Consider the following 26,469-nt stretch of genomic DNA (forward strand, 5'->3'; position numbering starts at 1 on the left):
CTCTACCTAGTTGGGAGTGCCGGAAGCCTCTGTCAAGGCCAACACACAGAAGATGGGGAGCATCCAGCCACGACCCCGTCTCACTGATGTTCTCCGTTCCACATCCTTGTTGCCTCTCCCCTCCCTGCCTCAGTCTCTCTCCCATGGTCACCCTGCGTATCTCCTGGAGACCAGTCTTCCCCAAATACTGCTTTCGTCAGGTCACTCACTTTTCTCAAAACCCTGAAGTGGTTTTCTATCACCTACCCCAGCTCCTCGAGCCAAGCTTTTGAGAACTTCCATACTCTAGACCTAGACCAAGTCCACTGCTTTTACATTTCCACGGGAGCTTCTTTACCTGCTTCGAAGACCAATCATTGCCTTCCCCTTCAACATGCCACTAAGAGGTAAGATTGTAGCAACCAGAACACACTGGACCATGTGTCCAGTCCCCATTCCTGCCAAGATTGTCCCTGCTCTCCACACCATCCACACCCATTCCTTCCGCTCCAGCTTCCAGACACTGCCCTTTCCCGCTCCAATGCCACAGCCAAACGCCCTGCACTTACACAGGCACGCGCATTCATTCACTCAGGGATCATGGCTGAGCACCTACTAGGTGCCAGGTCCCCGCCTCCGGGGGTGCTGACGTTCCACTGGATGGAGACACACAGTCACAAACAAGCAGATTCAGGACAAGTCATAGGGCTTTCCTCGACAGGAGCTCCCCAACCGCAATCAGAAATGGGAGGGACTGCTTTTGCAATTCGGAGGCAAGTGCAACAGCAAGCCGTGAGAACATGGGGGAACAGAGGTTTTAGGTAGAGGGGAGAGCAAGCAGGAGTGCTTGGTGCACTCAAGGAACCCAAACCAGAGCACAGGGAGTCAGAGGAGACGGGGCGGGACGCAGGAGGGCTACCATGAGGACTGGCGTTTAGTCTTTGACAGAAGGCTTCAGGAGGACCGGAACTTACACTGTCCAAGAGACACTGCCCTCTGCCTATGCACTTCAGCCATCTATCATGAGCTATAAAATTAGGAGGGATTTTTCTTCTTGAATGCTCCAAAACTTTTCCAAAGTAAGCATATATATTATTTTTAAGTGGGGGGGGCGTCTTGCCAACCCTGTAAGAGTCAGCCCAAATTCCACCTCTGCCTCAAAGCCCACTGGGCTGGTGCCAACCCTGTAAGAGCCAGCCCAAATTCCACCTCTGCCTCAAAGCCCACTGGGCGGGTGCTAGGACTGTGCCCATGCTGCAGCCTAGGCCCCAGCCAGCAGGACCACCAGAGTGATCCCTGAGTCTGCAGGACCTGCCTGCGGCAACTAATGGGCATCAACGTTTCTTCTGCTGCCCTCACTTCTCTCCTGCCCTGCAGGAGTGTGTCCCTTCGGATACTCTTGCCCCCAAGTGCCTGTCTGTGCCCCAGTCGTTCTCTCAGTTGACTTAATTAATTCCTGGTAATTAAAGCTACTATTTGGTGATGAACTGCTAAGAGTCTGACCTCTCCCAGGGGGGTGTAAATATTTTAAAAGGGGAGTCTAAGTGGGAATGCAAAAGCCTTAGACTCAGAGAACCAGAGCTAGAATGGTGGAATGACAAGCACTGGGTTCATATTTTGTGGGTCACTGGCTACCTTCTCCTAACGGGCTCAGGGGCTTGGAGAAACAGTGTCACCGGGAGACAAGTGAAGAAATGAACCATGAGATTACATAACTGCCGCCACCTCCCTCCTCCCAAAGGGCCATTCAATCCATTTTGGGTACCAGAGAATGTTCCCCAGAGGAAACCCCAGCCATCTCAGAGGGGTGACCCGTGTGAAAGTAACCACTATCCTCAGCAAGAAAAGCCCCCTTAAGATATCCCTGGTCTGCAAGCAAATTGTTCTCTAATTGCTTTCAGTGGGGCGACTCCTTGAGGGCAGAGTTCACCTCACAGGATTCTTTTGTGCTCCACAGAGCACCCAGCTCTGGGTTGGGCCCAGGCTAGGCCTTTCACAAGCAACTGTGGATTCCTGATCAATGATGGCGCCGTTGCAAAAAGGCTCCATGGGATTGTAAATACAAGTAAACATTCTAATTAAGAATAATGGTAGAATTAATCACACATCTAATATTTTTAAGGGCCTGAAGATTTATAGGTCTAATGACATCTCAAACAGTGAAGAACTTTTTACAACCTCAGCCAGTTCAGCTCAGGTCTGGAGAGTCCGTCCAGCAAGGGAAGGCAGAGCGCAGCCCTTGCCCATACACAGCATAGCCTGGGCTGGGCCAAGCCCCAGAAGAATCTGAACAGCTGCTCACTGCCCACCCCGGGGCCCCCTTCTCCTCTGAAAATGCCAAAACTCTGCCTCAGATGTGTTTTCAGGCCCTAGAATAGCCCCGAGAGGCTTGCAGTTATAATGGACACCTGTCTTCAAACCCTCTCTTGGGTCTCCCTCTGCCCTTCGGCTTGCTCAGGAACAACTTCAATGTTAGGAGCTGAATCGGCAAACAGGAGTAGGATGTTGTATCCGCCAGCAAAACAGAGCCCACTTTACCGGCCTGTGTTCAACGCCAGCCTCCCCAGGGCAGTGTGAGGAAGATGTTCCTTTGCCCCAAGACCGGATGAAAATGAGAAAGAAGTAGCCACCCCCCTCCCATCTCATACCCAGAACGAGCCGAACCCCCAGAAGGAGAGAAATCCTAGGAATGCATGTGAGGCTTATGCACAGGAACCCCTCTCTTTATAGTACCATGACCCCCAGGTCACAACACCAAGGCCTCTGGCATGCCCCACCGTTGACAAGCAGGAGACTGAGTCTGTGGTCCCCGGGGGAGCGAAGGCCAGGGACCACACCTGGAAGGAGTGATTTCTTTAAAAGCACACTAAAAGAAAACACCCACCGAATGTAGCTAGAAGCCAAGTCACACTCTAACCACCCCTCCCAGATGGTGCAGCCCGGGACCTCTGAATTCAGGGACTGGCCCAGTCAGAGGTCCCAGCCTAAGTCCCCTCAGATCTAACAAAGGCAATTTCCCCTGAGTGACCAGGGAGAGTGGCCAGCTCCGACATCAGGACTCTTCCGTAGGGACGTATTTCTGGGCAGTTTGAGTTTTTGCCTCAGGGCATTCAAGTTTATCTCCAAAATGAAAACAGACTAACTGGTTATTTGTTTTTGTAAAGATGATACACAAACCTTGAGAAAATTCAAGTGACAGGCAAACATGTAAACAAAAGCAAAACCACCCAATCCCACCACTCAGCGGGAAGGAGGTCTCCCAGCAAACTGTTCTGCAGACAGGAAGGGGGTCCATTCTGAGTTAACCCTAGAGGGTAGTAGGTCTCAATTCTCTGAATAATCCTGGAGACTTAGTTTTGCACAAGACCCTTAATGCCACCTCTGAACTGCCCAAAGTAGTTTTCTAGTGGGCTCCCCAATAATTGAGCAGCTCTCATCAACAGAAAAAACAAAGTGATACAGATCCCCTCAGCTCCCCTCCCCCGAAAACACACACACTCTGACTGGAGGCCAGGAGTTAATCTGCTCAGTGGACACACTCCTGTCTTTTCACTCAACACTGTGGCAGTCTTTCCACAATCAATCACAAGTATGGATATCCTCAGCCTTTTCATCTCCTGGAGGACAGGAGATGTGACAAAAAAGGGGCACCATTACCTCTTGATCCAACACCTACAGAATCTAAAATGGAGAAGGTAAAGGACTTACCCAAAGTCACACAGTGAACAGAGGACACCCCAGAAGTGCTGAGAGGTTTGAGGAATGACTCTGTGGGTGACACCGAACTGGAAAGGTGTTCACCAACTTTTGAGTTATAAAAAGGATCAGATAGGTCATTTCAACAAATACACGCTTCCCACTTCAAAGAAAAGTAAATGGTTGGTTTAAGTACCGCTCTGATCCTAAAACATTTCTCAATATTAATTAGCTAATGGATATCACAATGCTACACTCCTAGAACACAGAGAGGGAGACCACTGGAGCGAGCACAGCTTGTGAGTACACAAAACTGCTCTGCACTCAGAATTCTCTCCTATTCAGGTGTTCCTCTTTTTTATGGAAAAGAAAAAGTTAAAACAAAGTTACATATAAAGATAGAGCTGGGGACGCCTGGGTGGCTCAGTTGGTTAAGCAGCTGCCTTCAGCGCTGGTCATGATTCCAGCGTCCTGGGATCGAGTCCCACATCGGGCTCCTTGCTCGGCAGGGAGCCTGCTTCTCCCTCTGCCTCTGCCTGCCATTCTGTCTGCCTGTGCTTGCTCTCTCTCCCTCTCTCTTTCTGACAAATAAATAAAATCTTAAAAAAAAAATATGGAGCTGGAGATAAAGATCTAATACAAACACAATATTAAAACGTTAACGGTAGCTCTGGGTTAGAGGACCTATCAGTAAGTTGTATACCTTAGTATACCTAATCTGTGCTCCCTGCATTTTCTACATGAATATTCTGGTGTAATTCTTTTTAGAGTTTTAAAAGAAAAATAATTAGCCCACAATCTAGGTTGGTCTATTTGGATTTTATTTTTCACTATAGAAAAACAAAGATTCAAAACTCTAGAAGATCCACCACCCTTCTCAGCTCTGCAGAAGCAGAAAGAAGGTTAAGATGAGGCTCAAACCCCAATCCAGATTGAGGATTCCAATCCAGTAGGAAAGCTCACCATGACCAGGCTGAGTAGAGGGGAGGAGTTACTACTTTATTTTCTGTCTCCGATGTGTAGGGAAAACGAAAATTCTAAACCAATCTCTCCTTCCAGTGCAACCAAAAGCTCCCCGCCCCCTCCCTGGGTTCACAGACCTCTGTTCCCAGAACAATTTCCAATGCATCTGTCCACAACCACCCTTTAGCTACAAGACTGCCCACACCACTTAGAATCTGGATACCAATTCTGAGAAACACCCTTTTCCAGTATTTTGTTTCTAAAAAGTTATTCCTCCTCTTCCTTAAGAGTCACAAACATATGATCCAACCCACACTATACAGAATCATGCATTCTATCAATTAATAATCGTGGCTGCCCACACTGTATGGAGCTTAAGTCAAGATTGTGTTAACGAAAAGGATGCATCTTCACGGGCCTGAGAAAAACAAACAGGAATTGAGGAGCAAGCGTTTGTTAATATGTCCCAGCCCTGGCCAGAAGGGGTGGGGGATGGCCAGAGGACAGAACATCTGTCATTCTGCAGTTTCATTTCTCATGGCCAGTTAATACCCTAAGTTTATGCATCAGTATCTTCCAAGTTTGGTTAGTGAGTCAGTCTGCCTGGATCCAATAAGCTCCGAGTGCCCTACAAAACTGAATTTTAGGACTACGAAACTGAGAACCAGATCCTGAAACACAGTGATCCCGCGAAAATAAAGCCACCTCCAGAGTGACATCTGTCTCCACTCCCTAACTCCAGCACCGGCCATGGTGTGTACCTGATGTATCTAATACTCATCTAACACTCTCTGTGGCTTGTAGTATAAAATCCAAACTTGACTTGCCTTTCACAGCTCCAACTCAGCTTCCCAGCCTCCTGTCCAGAACAACCAAACCTCTCAGGGCTCCATGATTTCACACATAGCTCTCTCTACCTAGACTGTCCTTTGCCAAGTCTCACTTGCCTGTAAAACTCCTATTCTTCCTCCAAAGCCCAGTTCAAAAGCCACTTCTGCCCCCAAAATCTTCCCTACTCCCCCTAGGCATTTAGTTCCTACTGCTCCCAACAGCTCTCTAACTAGCTAGCATTAAAGAACTTGTTAAGTACATTGTAGCTCCTTTGTTTACATATCTGACCTCCCCTGGACACCCTGAGGTTCTAAAGGGAGGGAACTCACTTTGTATCCAAAAGTCCTACCACAGTGTCAAGAATGAAATGGGAGATCAATGTTGAATGATTGATCACATGGAACACTGGCATTATTTAGAGAAAAGGGGAGGGAGAAAAGAGTCTCCCAGAATCCAAGAACTAAATTTTAAATTTAATCTTTAAAATTAAAATTTTAAATTAAATCTATATATTTAATCTCATCCAATGTGACCAAATCATAGCTAAGAGAAAGCATGAGAGTTTTAAAAATGTAATAATAGCGACTAACATGTGAGGTAAGTGCTGCGTCTACGTGGCTTGTTTAATCTGATATGCACAACAGCCCTACGAGGTAGGTACTTTTATCTGCATTTACCAATCCTATGAGATAGGTACTTTGATCTACATTTAAGATGGGAAAAGCTTGAGGCCTTTCCAAACAGGAAACTGAGGCACATAAGAAATTAAACTCAAAGTCATTCTGCTAGCAAGTGGCAGAAGCAAGACACAAACTCCAGTAGTTTGGTTGCAGAGCCAGTGGGCTCTGGGATCCAGGATACCTGCGTTTGAATCCAGATTGTGTTACAAATGTGGTTTTGGGTAAGTCATCTATCCCCTCAGGGCTTGTTCCCTATTCCCTCTGGGCTTGTATCTGTAAAAAGGGCAGGACAAGCCCTTTCTCTTAAGTTGCAGAAAGGATGAACTTAAATATGATGTTGGTGAAGTCTCTCAAATTGATTCTTCCATCTAGCAGGCACTCCATAAATGCTAATTCGTCTTCCTTTGCCTTCCTAAAAGCTGCACAAAATAGACTCTGAGGAAAAGGATCTCCCCCCAGACTCTCTGAGGCTTTTCGAAGCAGATCAAGTGGTTAGACCACTCAAGGAGAAAGCCTCACCTTACCTGCTTATCTCAAAGTCCATTCCCCACACAGAGGCCAGAGACCTTTTAAAACCTAAATGTCATCATGTCAATCACTTGAAACCCTTCAAAGGTTCCTAATTTCACGGGGGATACAGACCGAAGTTGAGGGAGGGGTGGGGAAGGAGCCATTCTGTCCCAAGGCCCCCTGTGATCTAACTCACCTCTCTACAGACTTACCTCCCCTCTCCCTCTCCCCTCACCCCCTCCAGCCACACAGGCCTCTTTCACTTCCTCCAACTCGCCAAGCTCCGCGCTGCTCCACACATGGTTAGCTCTTAACCCTCCTTCGGGTCTCAGCCCAGACGTCACTTCCTCGGGGAAGCCTTCCCAAAGCCCCCAGATCAAACCAAGGCCCATCGCTCTCGGCATTCTGGTCCTCTTTCCTTCCTCAAGCTCAGCCCAGTTTGAAATGATCAGTTTACGGCCTCCTTCAAAGTTTTATTCAAAAGACATCTTCCAAGAAGGCCTTCCTGGGGCCACTTGAATGTAAATTCAACCCCCACCCAGTATCTCATATCCTCCTTCCCTGTCTTCTGTTTCTCCCTAGCATTTAGCCCCTTTGAAGAGGCTGCATTTTTCACAATCTATTTTCCCAGCCTCTTGCACCTTCCCACACACACACACATCAGACTGAAAGCTCAACAAGGGCAGGTATTTCTGTTTGCTTTCTTCACAGCATCTAAAACAACGCCCGGCACATATATGTTGACAAATATTCGGTGTGGAACGAAATTTCCAGATTATTTATTATTGGGCTTTCCCACTAGGCTACCAGCTCAAGCCAAAAACATGTCCTTCTGGTTTACCACCATCCTCCCAACACCTTATCCAGTGCCCAGCATATAGTAAGTGCTCAGTAAAAATTTACTGAGTGACTCAAAGCCATGACCATTGGGAAAACAGTCAAAATATATGCGCTAGCACCACGCTTTCTTCTCTCTTTCACTGTGCAATGTACCTGTGAGTTTGAGGAAACAGACCCATGAAATCCCAGCAAGCACCCACCAGGCCAGGCATCTGTGTCCACATCCTGTATGCTCAGCCACACTGTACACACCAACAGATGCACCCTAGAGGGCCTGTATGAACAGAGAGCTGAAGGCAGGTGGGCCAACCCTAAGCCAAATACCATCTTACCCCCAAGTCCCATTCTCCTACTGCCAGTCCTATTCTAGGCCAGTCCTGGGTGCCAGACATGCTTCCCTGGGTGGGCCTGTGGATTTATTCCAATCCAGGACTTTTAATGCTCCCTCTGGCCTACTCAAAGAAACAGAAAGTTAAAAATCCCTGAGCAGCTCCCATAATCCTGGGGTTCTCAGGAACAGGCATACCTAAGGTCGTATGGACCCCTCCCCCTCACACACGCTGATCCAAGGCCAGGAGGCCATCTGTCCAGCAGACGCTCCCCTGTCCTCCCTCGGGTCACATTGAGCCTCCCACCACCCCCCCACACACACACTCCCAGGTTGGCAGAAAGAGCCCCTGCAGAGAGATCATTTCCACCCTGATTAGCAGGCCTGGTCCCCCCCTGAAGACCCCCAACTCTGGAGCAGGAATACCTGTCTGCTCCCGAAGAAACCTCCCCCAGGCTCAGAACTTGGGCGGCGGTGGGGGGAGGGACCGAGGGGCGCCCAAGAGGGTCGACCCCCGAAGTGTCCGCCCCAGGACGGCGCCAGCTCTCGGCGCGGCGGGGGACGGAAGGGCTGACAGGGCGCCCCGGCGGGGCGAAGCGGCACCGTTATCCGCGCCCGGGCGGGGGGCCGCGGGCTGTGGCCGAGGGCGGCCGCCTGCCCCGCGCGGGGAGGGCGGCGGCGGCGGCGGCGGGTCGCGGCGGCAGCGGCAGGGGCAGGCGGCCCGTCGGCCGGAGGCGGGGTGGGGTGGCGGCAGGGGCCCGCCAGGCGGCGGTCGGGGGAAGTGGCTGCCGCCTCGCCTCGGGCGGCGCGCAGGGTCCGCCCGGCTGCAGGGCCGCGGCGCGGGCGCGGGCTCGGCCCCGGCTCGGCGCGGCCCCGGCCGGCGGACTGAGGCGGCTTCGGCGGCGGCGGCGGCCCCGGCCCGCAGGCTCCCCGCCCTGGCCCGGCCCGCGGGGGGGCGCTTACCTGGCGGCGGCGGCGGCTGCAGGCCCCGGGCTCGGCCGCGCGCGTCCCCAGCGCCGGCTGCGGGAGCCACAACATGGCGACGGCGGTGGCGGGCGGGGCTGCGGCTCCGGGGGCGGAGCGGGGGCGGGAGCCGGCCTGGCGGCGGGACCCGGCTGGGGCCGCGGGCGGGTGAGGGGGGGGCGGGCGGAAGACGACTCGGACCTGGGCGCCGGCCCAGGGCGGCGCGGCGCAGGGGCTGCCCCGGCCTGGGCCCGGCCTCCGGCCTCGGGCCTCCCGCTCCCGCCTCCGGCCTCCCTCCCCGCGGCGAGCTGCGAGGCGCGGGCCCGACGGCGGCGGCGGCGGGGCGGGGCGGGGCGGGCGGGGCGGGGGCGGCGCCGCTCAGGGCTGGACCCCCGACCCCGCGCGCCCGGGCCGGGCCCAGCCCCCGCCCCGCCCGCCCCGCGGAACACCCAGGCGCCGCGGCTCCGGCCGGGCGGCTGCTCGCTGCGCCCTGGGCCGCGGGTCCTCCGCCGCGCCTCCCGGGCGGGGGCCTCGGGCAGGGGCCGCCGTCTCCCGCTAGAGGGACCCGAGCTGCCTCCCGGCCGACTCGTCCCAGCGGACGGCGGGCGCCTCGGGAGCCGGGACGGCGAGCTCGTCACTTAGATGGGCACGTAGTGGGGCCTAGCGAGAGGCTGCCAGGTGGAAGGAAGCCGAGGTGGCGCGGGCCCGGCGCTCGGTGGGTGCGCCGTCAGTGTTTGGTCATTGCCGGCCTTGGGGACTTGCTCGCAGGCTTGGAGGCGGGGGGCACTCTGACGCGTCGCCTCTGGGAGAACCGAGAGACCCACAGTGAGCAGAGTTGACCACCGAGAGCCGGGGCCTCCCGGGGCGTAGCCGGGGAGAGCTCTCGAGTGACGGGGGAGCTCTGACCGTGCAAGGTGAGAACGCAGAGAGGCGGGCAGAAGGCCAGGAGGGCGACCAGCAGGACCTTCCAAGAACCCAGTGCACCTGGAAGCAGGCGGCCTTAAGGTGCCAGGTCAGGGTGTGGGAGCGCAGAGGCGAGGGCCTGGCGTCTGACAGTGGACACCCACTGCTGACCACGGAGAAATTCCTTCTGAAGAACCAGGAAAGAGATGCCAGTTTGCAAGAGGGGAGGAACTAACTTTGAGCCAGGGCCCGCGGTGCGCCAGGCAGTGAGCTGAGTTGAGCCCTTGGATGAGAAGTGCGTGAAGCAGTGAAAGCATTAGAGGCTGATCTTTTCAGAAGTTTGGCCGTGAGCCGGACGGGCCTGTAGCTGGAGGGCTAGTAAGAGCAAAGGAGAGAAGTGATTTCTTTATCCCCCACGCCCGCACCCCAGTATGAGGTGGAGCTCTCCAATAAAGGAGCTGAGACGGGAGAATGAAATATGCAATAATTAATGGTGCAAGATCTCAGAAAAGGACAATGATTAGATAGGGCTGGTGGAGGGGGAGGAAGAAATCAGAGAAGAGACTCAGCTCTTCCTACAAGAATTAAAGGATGCGTAAAGATGGAAATACTTTGAGATGGGGAGGCATACATACTGGTCCTCCATGTTTCCCTGAATCAGCTTGCCTAGATCAACCCAAAGTCATCCGTAGGCCTTCTGGAGTTACTGTCCTTTAAAACTTAAGTGCAATTGGCTCAAACCACTATTTTGCTTAGAGTGGGGAAAGCCAGCATACCTGCCAGTATTTCCAAAGATTCACAGGGAAACTTACATTTCTCTTAATTGTCCTATTGGCCCCAATTTTCTATTCCCAAAATTCTATTATGCTATTTCAGGAAATTTGTCGTTGTACCCTGGATACTTCCCCATTTATATGCCCCCAAATATACCACCATATGTGAAAACAAAGTATCCAATGTTATGATTGTTAAATAATTTCTAGTTTATCTGTAACCGTTAAAAATCGTGTTGAAGGAAAAGATTAATGACATGGGAAATATTTGTAATTGAAAAGTACATTGTAAGATGTTATAATACTAGCTTGTAATATATAAATATACTATGCATATCACACATAGATATCATTCCTAGATAAATTGGATTTTTATTTCCTTCTGTGACTTCTTCATCTTCTTATTTTCACAGTACATTAATATTTCTCTTTAACTCAGGAATAAATTACATTTTAAAGTATTTTTTAAGAAGGGTATTTTTAAAGAGATCTTTATGGAGTTGAAAAGAGATATTAAGAATTAAGAGAGGAGGGGCACCTGGCTGGCTCAGTTGACAGAGCATGGGATTCCCAATCTCAGTGTCTTGAGTTGAAGCCCCACGTTGGGCATGGAGCCTCCTTTAAAAAATCAGAAAGAGGGGCACCTGGGTGGCTCAGTGGGTTAAGCCTCTGCCTTTGGCTCAGGTCATGATCTCAGGTCCCTGGGATCGAGTCCCACATCTGGCTCTCTGCTCAGCAGGGAGCCTGCTTCCCTCTCTCTCTCTCTCTCTCTCTCTCTGCCTGCCTCTCTGTCTACTTGTGATCTCTCTCTGTCAAATAAATAAATTAAATCTTTTTAAAAAAGGAAGAAAGGAAATTGCGAATGGGTCTTTGAAAGGTGAAAGGGACTTAGGTCAGCAGGGATGGGCTAACTGGGGAGGCAGCCCTCAGCTGGAGGAACCCTACAATCAAGGACACAAAATAAAAAATGAATGGAGTGTTCACAGAACACCAGCGGTCAGTTTGATTGAAGTATAGGATTTGAGGTGAAAAGCAGGAGACTCAGTCTGGAAAAATAAGATGGGGCCATGGTCCTGAATGCCAAGCTAAACCCTTTGTAATTTGCGGTTGAGAAGAACCCTTGGAGCTTGAACTGTGCAGGTGATAAATTTCAAAGTAAATTTTCCTGTAAACTCTTCCTTAACGAGGTTCTGGATCTCAGCCCTTCTAACTTAATGATATTTGGATTTTTGATTGAATCAGAGCAGTGAGGTAGGGGCAACAGGTTTTGCACTCTAACTCTACAGAATGAGAATTGGCCCCTGCTTCTCTACCTGTTAATTACTACAATTTTGATTCACAAGGCACCAGAGTTTCAGAAAGAACCGATTAGCAAAGAGTGGGGATGAGAGAAAGAAGAAATGTGCACCTTAAACCAGTGTTTTGTGTTTTGTTGTTTTTTTTTACAACTTTCTATGAGTTTGGCTTTTTTTAGATTCCACAGATGAGTGAGGTCATACAATATTTGTCTTTCTCTGTCTGACTAATTTCATGTAGCATAATGCCCTCAAGATCCATCTATGTTGTCAAAAATGGCAGGATTTCCTTCTTTTTTTTTTTTTTTTTAATTGCTGAATGATATTCTTGGCAAACTTTTTTGACTGTGACCCCCTTTACAAAATCTATTGCACATCTCAACCCAGAATATACGCATGCGTGTACATGAATACTCCTCTGAGACAGAAGTTTCATGAAGTATTACTCTTACGTACTGCGTGCTGATCCTTTCAGCTTGATTATTTTTATTTCTTTCCCAACACTGGTCAGGATCTGCTACATTGATTTTATGAGCCAGTATAGAGTTACAAAATGCCTCAAAGGACATCGAAGAGAGGCAAGAGTATTCCCTGCCATGTTTACAGTTCTCATTTAAATAGCCAGATAGTTTGTGACCTTAAGTTTGCCATATCTACATGCCCCAGAAATCAACAGGACAGTCAAGACTCTCTCAGGATATGGAGTGGGCAGGGAGAGAAGGGTTGACACAAGCCAGGTTGGGTTCCTCTTCCCTTCTAAGCAAATATTTCCTGATATCAGTGTTTCTCAGGAACCATAAACGTTTTCTTCTTTGTTTAGCTTGAGAGGCAGACTGCCTTCAGCTCAGGTCCTAGGAATTTCAGACAAGGCCGGATTACCACCTGTAAACCAGAGACAACTTGTCATTTGAATGAACAGAATCATGAACTAAAATAAAAAGGAAAGTAATGTATCTTGATTGTGACAGTATGCGGAGGCTATCTTACCCACCACTGTTGGAATATGATAGTGACAGTAAGTATCATCCCTTCTAAGTCTAGAACCAATGAGAAAATGAAACTAAACTCTATCACCAGTTGAGCTGAACTCAAGAATGTGGCCTGGCTGATGACTGGTAGGCTTTTTAGTGTTCCCTGAATTTAAATTATCTCCTCCAAAACTCCAACTTCCCCCTTGCAGGGGCCTAGCAACTTTCACTGTGTTCTGATAGAGAAGATTGCACTCTGAGGGCAGGCAGATCTGAATTCACCAGTTAGGTGAGTCCAAGACAAATTCTCTCCTACCTGCCCTCCTATTAAAAAAAAAATAGGGAATAGGATCTATTCCCACCCAAACAAATTGGATCTGACCCAATAGTTAGGCAGTTGAGCAGAAGAGTATATTAATGCAGTGAATTATATAAAAAATGGCAAATACATACCTTCCCATCTCATTGTCCCTTAAAACCTATAAAGAACACCTATTTGCCATTCTTCTGATGTGAGGCCAAAATTTTTCTTTGAGCAAGAGTGCCGATTAGAGTGTTCTTGGGCCCTTTCTTACATAAATCCATCCACAGTGTATTTTCTGTGCTTTGCAATTTGTTTCTAAAGTTGTCTAAGGACTTAAAACTTCTTGCAAAGCAGTATACATGAAGGCTGATTCTTTAAAAAAAAAAAAAAAAATCCTTTGTAATTGTCTCACCCACATCTGGTTTGACAGTAATTTTCAACTGGTTGTTAGCTAATACTTCCAGAGCATTCAACTGACATTTCATAGAAACAACTCTTTCTTTTCATGCTTATGTTTCATCAGTTTGTGTAACTTAAATTAATTACACTCTGGCATACAACTGTCATAAGGAAGTTTGGGACCCAACACAATAGACTCTTGTTAGGCATTTAACTCAATTGGTAGGAAGAAGTGTGTAGGAATTCCAGAGATGAAAGCATTCAGTAGGTCATGGGTAGTATAGTATAGTCAATATGTTTAATTGGAGGGAATAAAAAGTGTTGATTCCAGAGAGTCCATTAAAAGAGAGCCATTAATGCTCATAGACCAGTATGGCCAACTCTTTGTGCATATATTTTAACCTTCTTCTTCTATATTTATCCATTTTATAATCCCCTCAAAGTCACTGTCCCTCCGTTCCCATTTAGCTAAACATGGCTTTAAATGACTTAGGGTTGGTATGGCTATCAAAGAACTTCAAATGGTAACATTGCATACTGCACTAGCAAAATACACATACCTTATACACTTTCCAGTGCTACTGAGATGATGTAATTGGGACATTCAGAGAAAACTGTGGCGATGTGAATTGGTATCATCCCTTTAAGAAACGATTAATCATACTTCTGAAGAGCCTTAAAAGAGATGGGGCCCTTTTGACTCATCAATACCACTCCTGGAAATTTTCTTTGGGAGATAACCCTCCCCCCAAGAGAATGGCCACATGTACAATATTTACTATACCCTTATTTGCGGTCATGAAAGTTGGAGCAACTTATGGTATGTAACATTGTGTAACTTACCACTGAGTAAACAGAAAGGAGTAACTTGGAAAACATCTGATTACAGATTATTTGGAAAAAGATACAATTTGTTCTACTACACTAAGAGCCTGAAACTGAACTGTATACTTTAAAAGGGTGAATTTTGTGAATCATAGCTCAACTTTTCAAAAAAGATACAATTCTGTATTTTTGCTTTTGTATCAGTCAAGATCAGCAGGAAACAGATGGCCTGCTCAAAATGTGTAACTGAAGAGAGTTGAAGAAGGGATAGTGTACAAAGAGGCCAGCAGGGCTGGGGGAAACCAACAAGGGATAGTGAAGCACCCTAGGGCTCACATCTGCTGAGAAGCCATTATCAGCCATAGGCTAAGTGAGAACAATAGCTTCAGGAAAGAGAGAGCCCCTAGGTACTTGCAGAAAATCAACCCTACCTCTCTCTCCTGCCCTCAGGTCTCCTGTGGAAACTCCCCCACTGGCTGAACCCAAGAAGAAGCCCAGGGGAACTAAGCCGAGATGACAGTGTCCTTCAAGGCCAGCTGCTGGAAAAGGACAGAGGGTAGATCTGGAAAGACAAAGGCAAAATATCTAGCAGGTGTGTGGTCATAGAACAATGCGAGAACTGTCTAAGAGTATGGCCAAGGAGCTTCAGGGAATCCAGAAACCAGGGTTCCAGAGAGAATAAGTGAAGGTAGCTGGAGAGTAGGTAAGGTAGGTGGAGGGAACAGAAAAGATCATCAACTCAGACTGAGACAAGGATGAGAGGCAGAAGCAGGTGTATTTTATTTTTTGGCCAAATACTTAGCTGGAGACGGAGCTCTGAAAGAGATTAATAGGAGATACAGGAACTAAATTAGACTAGAGCTCTGGAAATTCTTCCCCTATTGGCTATTACCCTATATTTCTCCTTCCTCACTAAACTGCATGCGTTCAACAAATAATTGCTTAGTACCTATCATGTTCCAGGAACTGTTAGGCCCTGGGGATTGAGGAGAGAACAAAATTAACATTCTTGCCGTCCTGCAGGTTACTTCCCGGTGGGGGGAGACAGACCATAGATAAGCAAATATATCAAGGAATGATAAGTGTTATAAAGAAAAAATGGGGGAGAGCAGGGAAATAAAATTCTGCCCTTTCTATATCTTAAAAACCTCTCAATTTAAACCACACAGCCCCCTCCCCCCCAACACACATCTGAGCTCCTGAATAAATTAGGCTGTGTGTATCTCTCACCTGGACAAAGATCATAATACCTTCCTCCCTCCAGCACCCCAGCCAGTTCTGCTCTCTGTGGGGAGGAGCTTCCTGAAATGAATCATGTCAGTACCCTGCTTAAAATCCTCCAAAGCTCTTATTTGCCCACAGTGTGGAATACTGTCTAAGCTCCTCACCATGGATCTTTTCTTATCTTCTCTGTCCATCACGTGCCTCTACCTCTCCCACTCTCCTCTTCTGCCCGTACTGGTATGCTTGTTCATGCTGCCTTACCACTGCAAGGGCCTTCCCATGCCCTCCCCCTTCCCCAGAATTTGGCAATTTCCTCTTTATTCTTCTAAACCTCTTAGCTATCACCTCTTTGGTCAAGCTCCCCTGGCTTTCCCAAGTGGGAAGGAGCATCTCCCAGCTCCCTCCTTCATGTTACCAGTGTATCTTATAGGTACCTATGAATACATTTATCACACTGTATAATCTTATTTTCTGGATCTCAAGATGTACAGAAATGGGTTTGGGACACCTGGGTGGCTCAGTGGGTTGAGCCTCTGCCTTCGGCTCAGGTCATAATCTTGGCGTCCTGGGATGGAGCCTGGAATCCAGCTCTCTGCTCAGGGGAGAGCCTGCTTCTCTCTCCCTTTCCCTCTGCCCCCCCCCCATATAAATAATATCTTAAAATATAATCCATGGGTCAGAATCCTATGTTCATTGGTTCACGTGTGTCTCTCTTGTATTACTAATCATCCAGCCTAAAAACTTGTATTGACAACTGACATATATCCCCCACACCCCGACCCCCAATGCTTAATCTTGTGTTTATCATTTTCTGGCTTCTAAAAATATTTTTAGCTAGAAAAAAAATTTTTAAGAGTTTATTTATTTGACAGAGAAAGAGCTCACAAGTAGGCAGAGAGGCAGGCAGAGAGAGAGGGGGGAAGCAGGCTCCCCGCTGAGCAGAGAGCCCATGCGGGGCTTGATCCCAGGACCCTGAGATCATGACCTGAGCCGAAGGCAGAGGCTCAACCCACTGAGCTACCCAGGCGCCCCAAGAAAATATTTTTTTTAATCAATTTTTTAAATTGCCCTAGCTTTGATTTCATGGATATGTGCAATCTAAAAGGAAAAAACAAAACAAAACAAATGAACAAACAAAAAGCAGAAACAGACCGGTAAATACAGAGAATGGAAGGTTGCCCGCAGGGAGGGGGTGGGGGGAGGACAAAACGGATGAAAGGAATAGAAGACACGGGCTTCCCGTTCTGGGATAAATAAGTCACAAGGATGAAAGGTACAGGGTAGGGAATGTAGTCAGTCAATAGTATGGTAGTGGCCTTTATGTGGTGACAGATGGTAACAACACTTGCGTGGTGAGCCAAGCATAAGGAACAGACTTGTCAAATCACTGTGTTGTACACCTGAAACCAAATGTAATATTCAGTGTGTCAACTGTACTTCAATTTAAAAAATGACCCTAGCTTTATAAAAGTTTAAAAGTCTTGCTTTTTTTAAAAAAAAAAAAGTTGAGGGGCGCCTGGGTGGCTCAGTGGGTTAAGCCGCTGCCTTCGGCTCAGGTCATGATCTCGGGGTCCTGAGATCGAGTCCCGCATCGGGCTCTCTGCTCAGCAGGGAGCCTGCTTCCCTCTCTCTCTCTCTCTGCCTGCCTCTCCATCTACTTGTGATTTCTCTCTGTCAAATAAATAAATAAAATCTTTAAAAAAAAAAAAGTTGAGATTGAATGTGTTTATGTATCTTTACTAACTATATACATTTCCTCTTGTGAAATATCTGTTCATATCTTTTTGCCCATTTTCTATTAGTTTTTTATCTTTTTCTCATTAATTTTCAGAATTTCCTTATATGTTCTTTTAATATTCCTGTAGAGTTTTTTTCCCCTTAGAATTCAAGTAAACAGAAAAGTTTAATTTCTAGAACTGTGTGTATGTCTATGTATTTGCATATACATGTAAGTATATATTTGTGTATGTGAGCCTACAAACATAGTCCCAACACATGTATTTTAGTTGCTTTCTTTATTAAAGAGCATCATTCCCTACATAATATCCTGGGACTTCTTTCTTTTTTTTTTTTTTTTAAGATTTTATTTATTTATTTGACAGAGGGAGTGAGAGCACAAGCAGGGGGAGGAGCCGAGAGAGAAGCAGGCCCCCCTGCTGAGCAGGGAGCCCAACACAGGACTCAATCCCAGGAAGCTGGGACCATGACCCAAGCCAAAGGCAGATGCTTAACCGGCTGAGTCACCCAGGTGCCCCTGTCCTGGGACTTCTTTTTCACTTTCCATGTGATATTGCTAAGATTTATCTCGGGCATGCTGTGAGTAGCTTAGTTTATTTACTGTGGCTGTTACAGGTTATTCTAGAATGTGGTTACACTAATACTACTTTGCCCCTTGCAGCAGAGGCCCTTAGTACACTGTATTTTCCCCTTGGCTCACCTCTGATTTTAGCCAAATACATCGTGGCCAGTTTCCTGGGAGCTCCCAAACACTGACAATTCCTACTGTTAGGAATTCCTACTGTTAGGCTTGGGTTTCTCCAGTTTCAGGCCCAGGCCCTTTCTGCTAGGAGAGCTTCTCAGCATCCCCTCAGGCACAGCCTGATAGTAAGGAGAGTTAACCCTCAACTAATGTGGGATTCATGCCAAGGGATAAAAGCCCCAGGCTCCCATCCTTCAGAGGGCAGTTCTGGAAGGCACTTTGTATGCTTCCTAGAGGCGTCTGTGGAACCACATGCTCTGAGTCAGCTCTTCTTCCTCCTCTGCCTCATCCTCCTGTCCTTCACTCCCGCTGCCTGAGATCACTTCCCGAATAAACAGCCTGCACCCAAGTCCTTGACCCAGTCTCTGCTTTTGAGGAGCTCAAACTAATACAGCCAATGTGCTGATAATGAGCGTTTGGGCTGTTGCAGGTTTTTGCTGTTGCAAAAGTGCTGCTAAGAAAATTCGTGTAAAGGCCCACTGGTGCACAAGTGTAAGAATTTCTCCCGCAGCTCTACGAGATAATTCCAGACTGTTTACCAAAGTGCTTTTTACCAATTCACAGTTTCAGCAACATTGTATATGGGGCCCTACTGCTCCACATCCTCTCCTGCACTTGGGATTGTCAGATTTCTTAATTTTCACCACTTTTAACATGGGTATCAAATGAAATCTCATTGTGGTCTCAATTTGTATTTCCTGATGATTCATGAGATTGAACAGGTCCTCCTATACTTATTGACCATAAATGTTTCATCTGGGAAATTCTTAGCTTTTGCCCATTTTTGCATTGATTGATTGTCCTTTCCTCATTAATTTCACTAATCCTTTTTTTTTTTAATTTTTATTAATGTATTTAAGTCATCTCTACCTCCATCACAGGACTCGAACTCACAATCCAAGATCAAGAGTCACATGCTTCACCAACCCAACCAGCCAGACGCCCCTAATTTTACTAATTCTGGGACAGTTATGGGTTTTCCCCCCTTGGCAATCAGGTGCTCAGAATTGAATTAATCACAGTCTTTACCCAATAAGACCTTTTTTCTGGTTACAAAACTAAGGCATGCTTGTCATAAAAGAAACACGTGAAGAATACAAACATGTCTAGCTTAGAGAAAGTCTCCTAAATTTAGGTCAGCTCCACCCCACCTCTGAGCAGGAAGAACTCCCACAAGTTTGTTGCCCCATACTTTGGGGATTTTGTTTTCACGTATGTCTCCCAAACCGGATAGGTTCTCAAAAGAAAGGACTGTGTGTGGTAGTCTTCCTCACACTCTTAGCCCCAGGCAAAGTCCTGGCTTAGATCAGGAATGTAGCACATCACTGTTGAACTCACTCCTGAAAGATGGGTCAGAATAAGTTTTTAAGGTACAACACTTCAGTTTGACCAGAACAGAAGACTAGAAGACTCAGGTCAGAGAAAAACTGAGGCTCATACTTGTAACATGCTCTGGGGCTTGATTACTTAAAGACTTAGCCATTGGGCTGAAGTATCTGGTTTATATCTTGGAGGCAGCCAGCTGAGGAGGCACTCAAGGCCACTTTGAGTGCAGGGAAGTTTTTTTTTTTATCAGCGACAGAATTAAAATAAAACATCGACAATCTAGCCATCTAACATCAGAGTACGGGATGTAAGGGGGAGTTGGGGAAAATAAGAGAGAAGACAGGAATGAATGAATCCAGAAGTTATCAACTTTGGGGGTGGGGAGTCAGACTTCTTTGAAAAAGTCATGAGAACTGGGTCTTTTTTCAGAAAAATAGACATAAACATCAGCCTCTGCACCTTTTTTTTAAGGCTTTTTTTTGTTTTGTTTTATCTTATTTTATTTTATTTTTTAAGATTTTTTATTTATCCATTGGACAGACAGTAGTAGTAGACACAAGTAGGCAGAGAGGCAGGCAGAGAGAGAGAGAGAGAGAGAGGGAAGCAGGCTCCCCGCTGAGCAGAGAGCCCACTGCAGGGCTTGATCCCAGGACCTTGGAATCATGACCTGAGCCAAAGGCAGATGCTTTAACCCACTGAGCCACCCAGGCGCCCCTGTTTTGTTTTATTTAAGTCATCTCAACACCCAATGTGGGGCTCTAACTCGCAATCCTGAGATCAGGAGTCCCATGCTAGGCAAGTCAGCTAGGCGTCCCAGCCCCTGCACTTTTTAAGAACCTGTGATCAGTGGGCTGTTCTAAGAACAAGAGACAAAGACTCTGAGCCGTGATGGTAGAATGTGTTTATTCACTCAGACATGCTGATCTGTCTCCAACTGGGCGCAAGGCACCGTGTTGACTGCTAGGCACACAGGCCGTCCGGTTTCAAGCATGGAGTAGAGTACAGTGTGGCAAGAGCTCAGACTCTGAGCCGAACTGCCTGCTTCCAAAACCGCTGCCAGGTGACCTTGGCTAATTTGCAGAAGCCATAGGCCCTCTGCAGGTGTCTCACAGAGACCATTCTATCATCACCCTCATTGTTAAGGGAATCCACATCCCAATAAAACACTTAGAATTCAAGGCATGGAAGGAGCCCTTGGCAGAGCCTTAAGGCAGAAACCAGAATGGAGAGCAAAAGGAGGAAGCAGAGAGCGCAGGCTTGATTTCAAGAGCTTGGGCTAAAACGGAGGAGGGGAGATAGGCAGTAACTAGAGGGGGAAGTGAGGGCGAGGGGGAAAAATTTTTTTTTAAAGATGGGTGAGATCCTAAATGCTATGCTATGGGGAGGACGCCGCGGAGTGGGAGAAGCTGAAGGCAAATCGCTGATGATCTGTTTTTTTCCCCTAAAGCAGCCCAGAAGGCAGACGGGAGGGCTCTAGGGCAGAGGTGGAGGGTCCGGCTTTAGCTGGGAAGCCACTTCCGCTTGTGAGCTGGAGGGGAGGAGTCGACTGTGGTGTGGCTGCAGGTGCAGGCTCTGGGCTCTGGGCTCCGAAGTAACCACAGGCCACCGAGAAGGAATGCCACCCATGGGGGAGGGGCGGCGAGCAGGGGCTGGTGGGAGGTCTGAGGAGAGGGAACAAGTGGCCAGCTGGCTGAGCATTTTAAAGGGGGGCTGGCCAGAGAGTAGAGGAAGGGAGGAAATGCCCAGGGATCACTCGGGATGAGTTTATAAGGTCACGGATCCTCCGCCTGGCTGGGGAACTTCTGGTGGTCATCGCAGGAGGAGAAGAGCATCCAAAGAAGGAGCGGTGAGCGCTGAGTGAAGTCAGGAGGAATGGGAACTGCAGGAAACCGCTGGATTGGCCAACCCACTGGTCACTGCTGAAACGGTACCTTGAGAATCACTCTAGTGAGTGTCAGAGCGGATGACAGACACATGGCTGGGAAGAAAGGAAGGAAAGAGCGGGGCAGCAGTAAACTACCCGTAATCTGAGATCTGACTATGCAATGAAGGGGAAAGTCAGACATTAACCAAAGAGTCAAGTGGGGCTTATTTTTCTTTCTAAAAGTCAGGAGAGGTACCTATGTGTACACAGATGTATATGCAGTATTTTTTTAAGGCAAAGCCAACGGTTGTAGATACTGGCAGGAAAGGGAGGAGTGAAGCCCCAGTTCAGTGGGGTATGACGCAAGCATATGGTAATAAACAGCTGCTCTGGGTCAGGTGTTTTCCAGAAGACTCTGTCGTCCCCAATATGCAGAGGAGAAAACTGAGGCTCAGAAAAGTTACTTGCCCCAAATCACACTGCTATTATGTGATGGAGCCAGGATTTAAAACCAGGTCACATCACTCCAAAGCCCCAGTACTTCCAAGCCCTATCCCACAGACAGGCGGAAATGTTGACACTACTGAAAGGGAGGAGGGGTACTTCTCTTGGCACCCAGGAAAGGAGGAAAGACTTGGAAGACGTGTGTGCTGAAGATCTTGTGTTTATTTAGAGTTATTCTCCTTCCCACTCACATGAATAAGCATATGGACTTTTAAAGTTGGCATCGCTGAGGAAGCCTAACTTGACATAGAAAAAGATTGAGCCAGAGGACTGAGTTAACCTTTCTGCAGCGAGAGAACTGATTGGAGATGGCCAAGAAAGTTAAAGCTGAAGACCCAGGGCAGGTGTGTGGCTACCTGATTCACCCAACCCTCTACCCAAATGGTTGCTTTCTGGGAGAATCAATCTTCCCTTAATTCAAGAGAAGAGGAGGGAAATCTGCATAGGTTCGCAAGTTGTTTTTTGCAGCGATGGACTTGAGGCATTTTATGATGTATTCTTCATCTATCAATATTTTCTCTTTTTTTAAGATTTTACTCATTTATTTGTCAGAGAGTGAGAGAGAGAGAGCATATGCAGGGGGACTGACAGAGGGAGAGGGAAAGGCAGACGAGGCCTATGACAACGATGTGGGGCTCGATCCCAGGTACCCGGGGATCATGACCTGAGCTAAATGAAGGCAGACCTTTAACCAACTGAGCCACCCAGCTGCCCATCAGTATTTTCTGGTAGGTGATTTCAAAAATAACTGCCTAAAGAACAGATCTCATTTCTTTTTGCCAAATCCCACGTGCAGGGAACACAGAGAAAACCAAAACCAAACCATAGCCCAAAGGGAACTGTGTAGTGTTATGGTCAGGTCACAGGCCAGGGCCTGAGACAGAAACTGAGAGCTGTGGTAACTAGGCAAACAGGACCCAAGGTCAGGACACAGGCAGCAGATCCTATTGCCACACCAATGTCCCAGCTCCAGAGGTCACACCAAAAGCAGTGGAGAAAATGCCAGGGTTCAAGGGCATGTAGCAGACCAGGAAAGGACAGAAAAAGCAGCTCTGAGCAGAAAGGAGGTAGTCACCTGACCTCACTTGAAAACTAACCTCTACATACCCATGAAGGCCATTTTAAGTCACCTAGTGGCCTATTAAAAACAAGTGAAAAGCAACAAGTGAAATCAAACTTCACTTCACTTAACTGAATATATCAGAATATATCTGAATATATCAGAATATATCAGAATTACTAGCGCCCAGCTGGCTCAGTCAGTGGAGCACGTGACTCTTGATCTCAGGGTCCTGAGTTCAAGCCCCATGTGGATATGGAGCCTACTTCATTAGAAGAAGAAGAAGAAGAATTATCATTTCACATTGTAATCAAACAGCCAATAGTTTAAATTCCTTTTTCATGCTAAGTCTTCAAGATCTAGAATATGACTTTTTTTTTTTAAAGATTTTATTTATTCATTTGAGAGAGAGACAGAGAGAGCACAAGCAGGGGAAGGGGCAGAGGGAGAAGAAGAAGCAGACTCCCCACTGAGTTGGGAGTCTGATGTGGGACTTGATCCCAGGACCTTGAGATCATGAGATCTGAGCCACCCAGGGGCCCCTGCAACATGTCTTGTACTTGCAGTACATCTCAGTCTGAACTAGCCTCCTTCCTAATTGTCGGTGTCCTCTGGGGCTAGTGGTCTTTGTGTCAGTCAACACAGGTTTAGAGAAAACCATACTTAACATTCTAACATTAAAGTATTTTCTCTATTTTTCCTTCTCTCTTTCTTCCTTTTAAAACATGTTCAGGTGGGAAGGGCTGGATTTTGAGGGGAGTGGGAGAAAACTCTCAGATGCTGAGAATCTCTAATGTGAAATTTTATTGATTATTTTTTTAAAGATTTTATTTATTTATTTGGCACAAAGAGAGAAAGGCAGGCAGAGGGAGAAGCAGGCTTCCCACTGAGCAGGGAGCCCAATGAGGGCCTCAATCCCAGGACCCTGGAATCATGACCTGAGCCAAAGGCCGTGCTTAACTGACTGAGCCACCCAGGCGTCCATCTAGTGTGAAATTTTAAACGATTCAAGTATTGCTCTCCTCGTCAGTTTCTTTCCTTTCCTTGAGAGATGCTGCTGCTGCTGCTGCTTTTTTCCCTCTTCTTCTGCTCCTCTTTTTTAAGCCCCATGATGCACAGAAATCCCTGGGAAGATAATGTGACACAGGTGGGTGCCCACTACCGAGCATTAATTCCCCATTCATTCATTCATTCATTCATGTTTGCTCGTAACAGCAATTACTGCTCTTCACCTACCCGTGGGGACAGAGTCTGAGGTTAGTCTTCCAGGCATAGTCCCTGGCTTGTGAAACCTACGATTTGGCAGAAAAGTCAGAGAAATAGTCACCATAAAATGTAGTCAGTGTTAGGAAAGGGAAGTCTGAGCTGCTGAGCGGCCACCTGGGGGAATCGTGGAATCCATCTCTGGAGATGAGATTAGAGAGGAGACAGCTGGAGGGATGGAGGAAGGAAGGCAGATTGAAGGAAGAACCGCTGAGCAAAAGGGAGAAGGGAGAGCTGGAAAATGCTAGAAGGAGAAGGAGCAGCTGTAAGGAAGGCCCAGAAGCCTTTTGTGGCGCTGAATGGGGTTCCCCATGACTGGGGCCTCCGCGGGGAGTGGGAATGCCAGTTTCAGGCATCATTCTCTGGGCGGCCCTGTGAGTGGGGCGAGCTGGGAGGCAGGATGTTGACAAATTGGGAACAGGCAGGCCCAAGACAGGAAGTACTCCACCCTGAAAACACTCCTTGAACCGAGGCAGCTCTGTTCAAGTTCACTAGTTACACACTCGGATGCGTTCGTGAGCTGCTCTCGTGTTCTTTCTCACTCTCCTTTTTTTTTTTTTTTTAGATTCCAGTATAGTTAACATACAGTGTGATGTTAGTTTCAGGCGTGCAGTACAGTGATTCACCACTTCCCTACGTCACCCGCACTCATCAGGATAGCGCCCTCTTGAGCCCTTCCCCTATTGCTCCCAACCCCCCACCCACCTCCCCTCTGGGAGCCACTAGTTCTCTGGAGTGAAGGGTCTGTGTTTTTTGTAGAAGCAAGACTCTCTCCTACAGTGATTATTCTCTTTTCCGATTATCTCAGGCCTTGAAGCCTTTGTTTTGATTCAGAAAATTGGACACGACTGAAGTTCCATGTAATCAAGGTCATATAAAAGTACATATAAAATACAGGAGTGGGATTAATGAGCGGGTGTTAACTCTGCCCAGGGGAGGTCTGCGGAGGCTTCCCACGGCGGATGACACTTCAGCAGGGTCTGGAAGAAGAAGTAGGATTGTCAGGTCTCCAGATGGAAGGAGGTTCTGATGATAAGAATGATCATTATTTATTAAGTGTCAGGCAGGCACTGTTCTCATGGTTTACATTCTGAGCTCACTTTAGTTCTATAAAACCCCCTAGATCCCTCAATCCTTATTTACAGGAAAAGAGGTACAAAGAGGTAAATTAAAGTGACTTGTCGGGATGCCTGGGGAGCTCCATAGGTTAAGCGTGGGTCTTCTGCTCAGGTCATGATCCCGGGGTCCTGGGATGGAGCCCCGCATCGTGCTCTTTGCTCAGTGGGGAGTCTGCTTCTCCCTCTGCCTGCTGCTCCCCCTGCTTGTTCTCGCTCTCTGACAAATAAATAAATAAAATATTTTTAAAAAATAAAGTGACTTGTCTAGAATCACACAGTTTGGAAGGGGTAGAATGGTCTGGCTGCAGAGCTCGCTTCATTAACCCCTCTGCCATATCTTGGGGCTGCAAGTGTTTACAGATGCCGGCATGGCAGGAGGAGGGATTAGCATCGAATGTCAGATCAGACTGATGAAGGAGGGAGTGGCCAAATCATGCAGCGCTTCTGCTCCAGCACCTTGAAGACAGGCTCCGTAGCAGCCTTTAGGTAAATGTTCTTTTATTACTTGAGTGCATATATAAATGATTGCTAATGATTGTATTTTTGAATGTGGTTACATTAAGAGAACATTATATTCAATCCAGATTTACACAAACCACATTTCCAGTGGTGATTCAGTGCCTCAACAGATTCCCAAAGGGTCCTTGAAACCATTGGGTTGATGTAGGCAGGCCAGATCTGAGGACCCAGACCAGCCAAGAGGGTCTCTGGCTATGTGCAGGATAGAAATCAAACACAAGCCAGGAGGAAGGGAGAACAGAATTTACCGAATAGAGTAAGGGACAAAGTGTAACAGATAAAGTGCCTGGCTGAGTCAGGAAAGGAGAGGGAGCCTCTTCGGTGCTTGGGTTCAGGAGGTAGTATTGGAAAGCGGTTCAGGGTACGTGTTCCTTCAGGAATCCAGGGTAGGGTCTGATCGAAGGCAAGTTTCAGGTGAACAACATGTGTTATTTCATAACTCGTAGAGGGTAAGAGGTGTCAATGCCGGCATCAGATGGGGTTTGTTCAAACCTAACGTCCTGGAACGTTTGGGATCCAGTACTTTTTAGATGTGACCAGGCGTTTGGGGGCTGAGGACCAAACTCAGAAAACGATGAACTTTCTTGCATCCCCCCTTTGGAGTGGGAACATAGTTTCTTTGGTTTATTCAGATGCAAAGTGAAATATAGAACATGAATAAATGGGGCCTCGCAGAAAAACAGCAGAGACAGAGCCTTTCTAAAAATGGAGTCCCTTCAGTGTCCCTATTATTAACTACAGAAGGCAAAAGCTCCAAAGACAATGCATCAGTGAGGGAGGAGGTAGAAGCCCTAGTTAGAGGAGAGAGGCTAAGGTTGTCCCCAAACTTGGCCCTTCCCCTGCAGGACCTCCACA

The 26,469-nt window shown here is 47.6% G+C and overlaps 1 protein-coding gene and 1 long non-coding RNA gene across 6 annotated transcripts in view; one reads left to right on the top strand and one right to left on the bottom strand.

Annotated features, from left to right (window-relative positions):
- Positions 1 to 8,913, bottom strand: part of ZNF592 (zinc finger protein 592) — a 46,564-nt gene extending 37,651 nt beyond the window's left edge. For 2 of the 5 annotated variants that reach the window (XM_045067305.1, XM_045067304.1), the window contains exon 1: positions 8,254 to 8,454. The gene's annotated coding sequence lies outside the window, so the exon portion shown is untranslated. Of the gene's footprint in view, positions 1 to 8,253; positions 8,455 to 8,790 lie in introns of those variants that run through there. The other 3 variants (XM_045067302.1, XM_045067306.1, XM_045067303.1) reach the window with 3 other exon arrangements.
- Positions 8,914 to 9,587: 674 nt separating this feature from the next.
- On the top strand, positions 9,588 to 14,995 carry LOC106006961. The gene is made up of 3 exons (XR_001181356.2): positions 9,588 to 9,704; positions 12,582 to 12,776; positions 14,708 to 14,995. It is a non-coding gene; the product is annotated as an uncharacterized LOC106006961 (long non-coding RNA).
- The last annotated feature ends 11,474 nt before the right edge of the window (positions 14,996 to 26,469 follow it).

This window comes from Mustela putorius, unplaced genomic scaffold (assembly GCF_011764305.1).
Source record: "Mustela putorius furo isolate JIRA1106 unplaced genomic scaffold, ASM1176430v1.1 tig00003875_pilon_pilon_pilon, whole genome shotgun sequence".
Taxonomy (NCBI): Eukaryota; Metazoa; Chordata; class Mammalia; order Carnivora; family Mustelidae; genus Mustela; species Mustela putorius.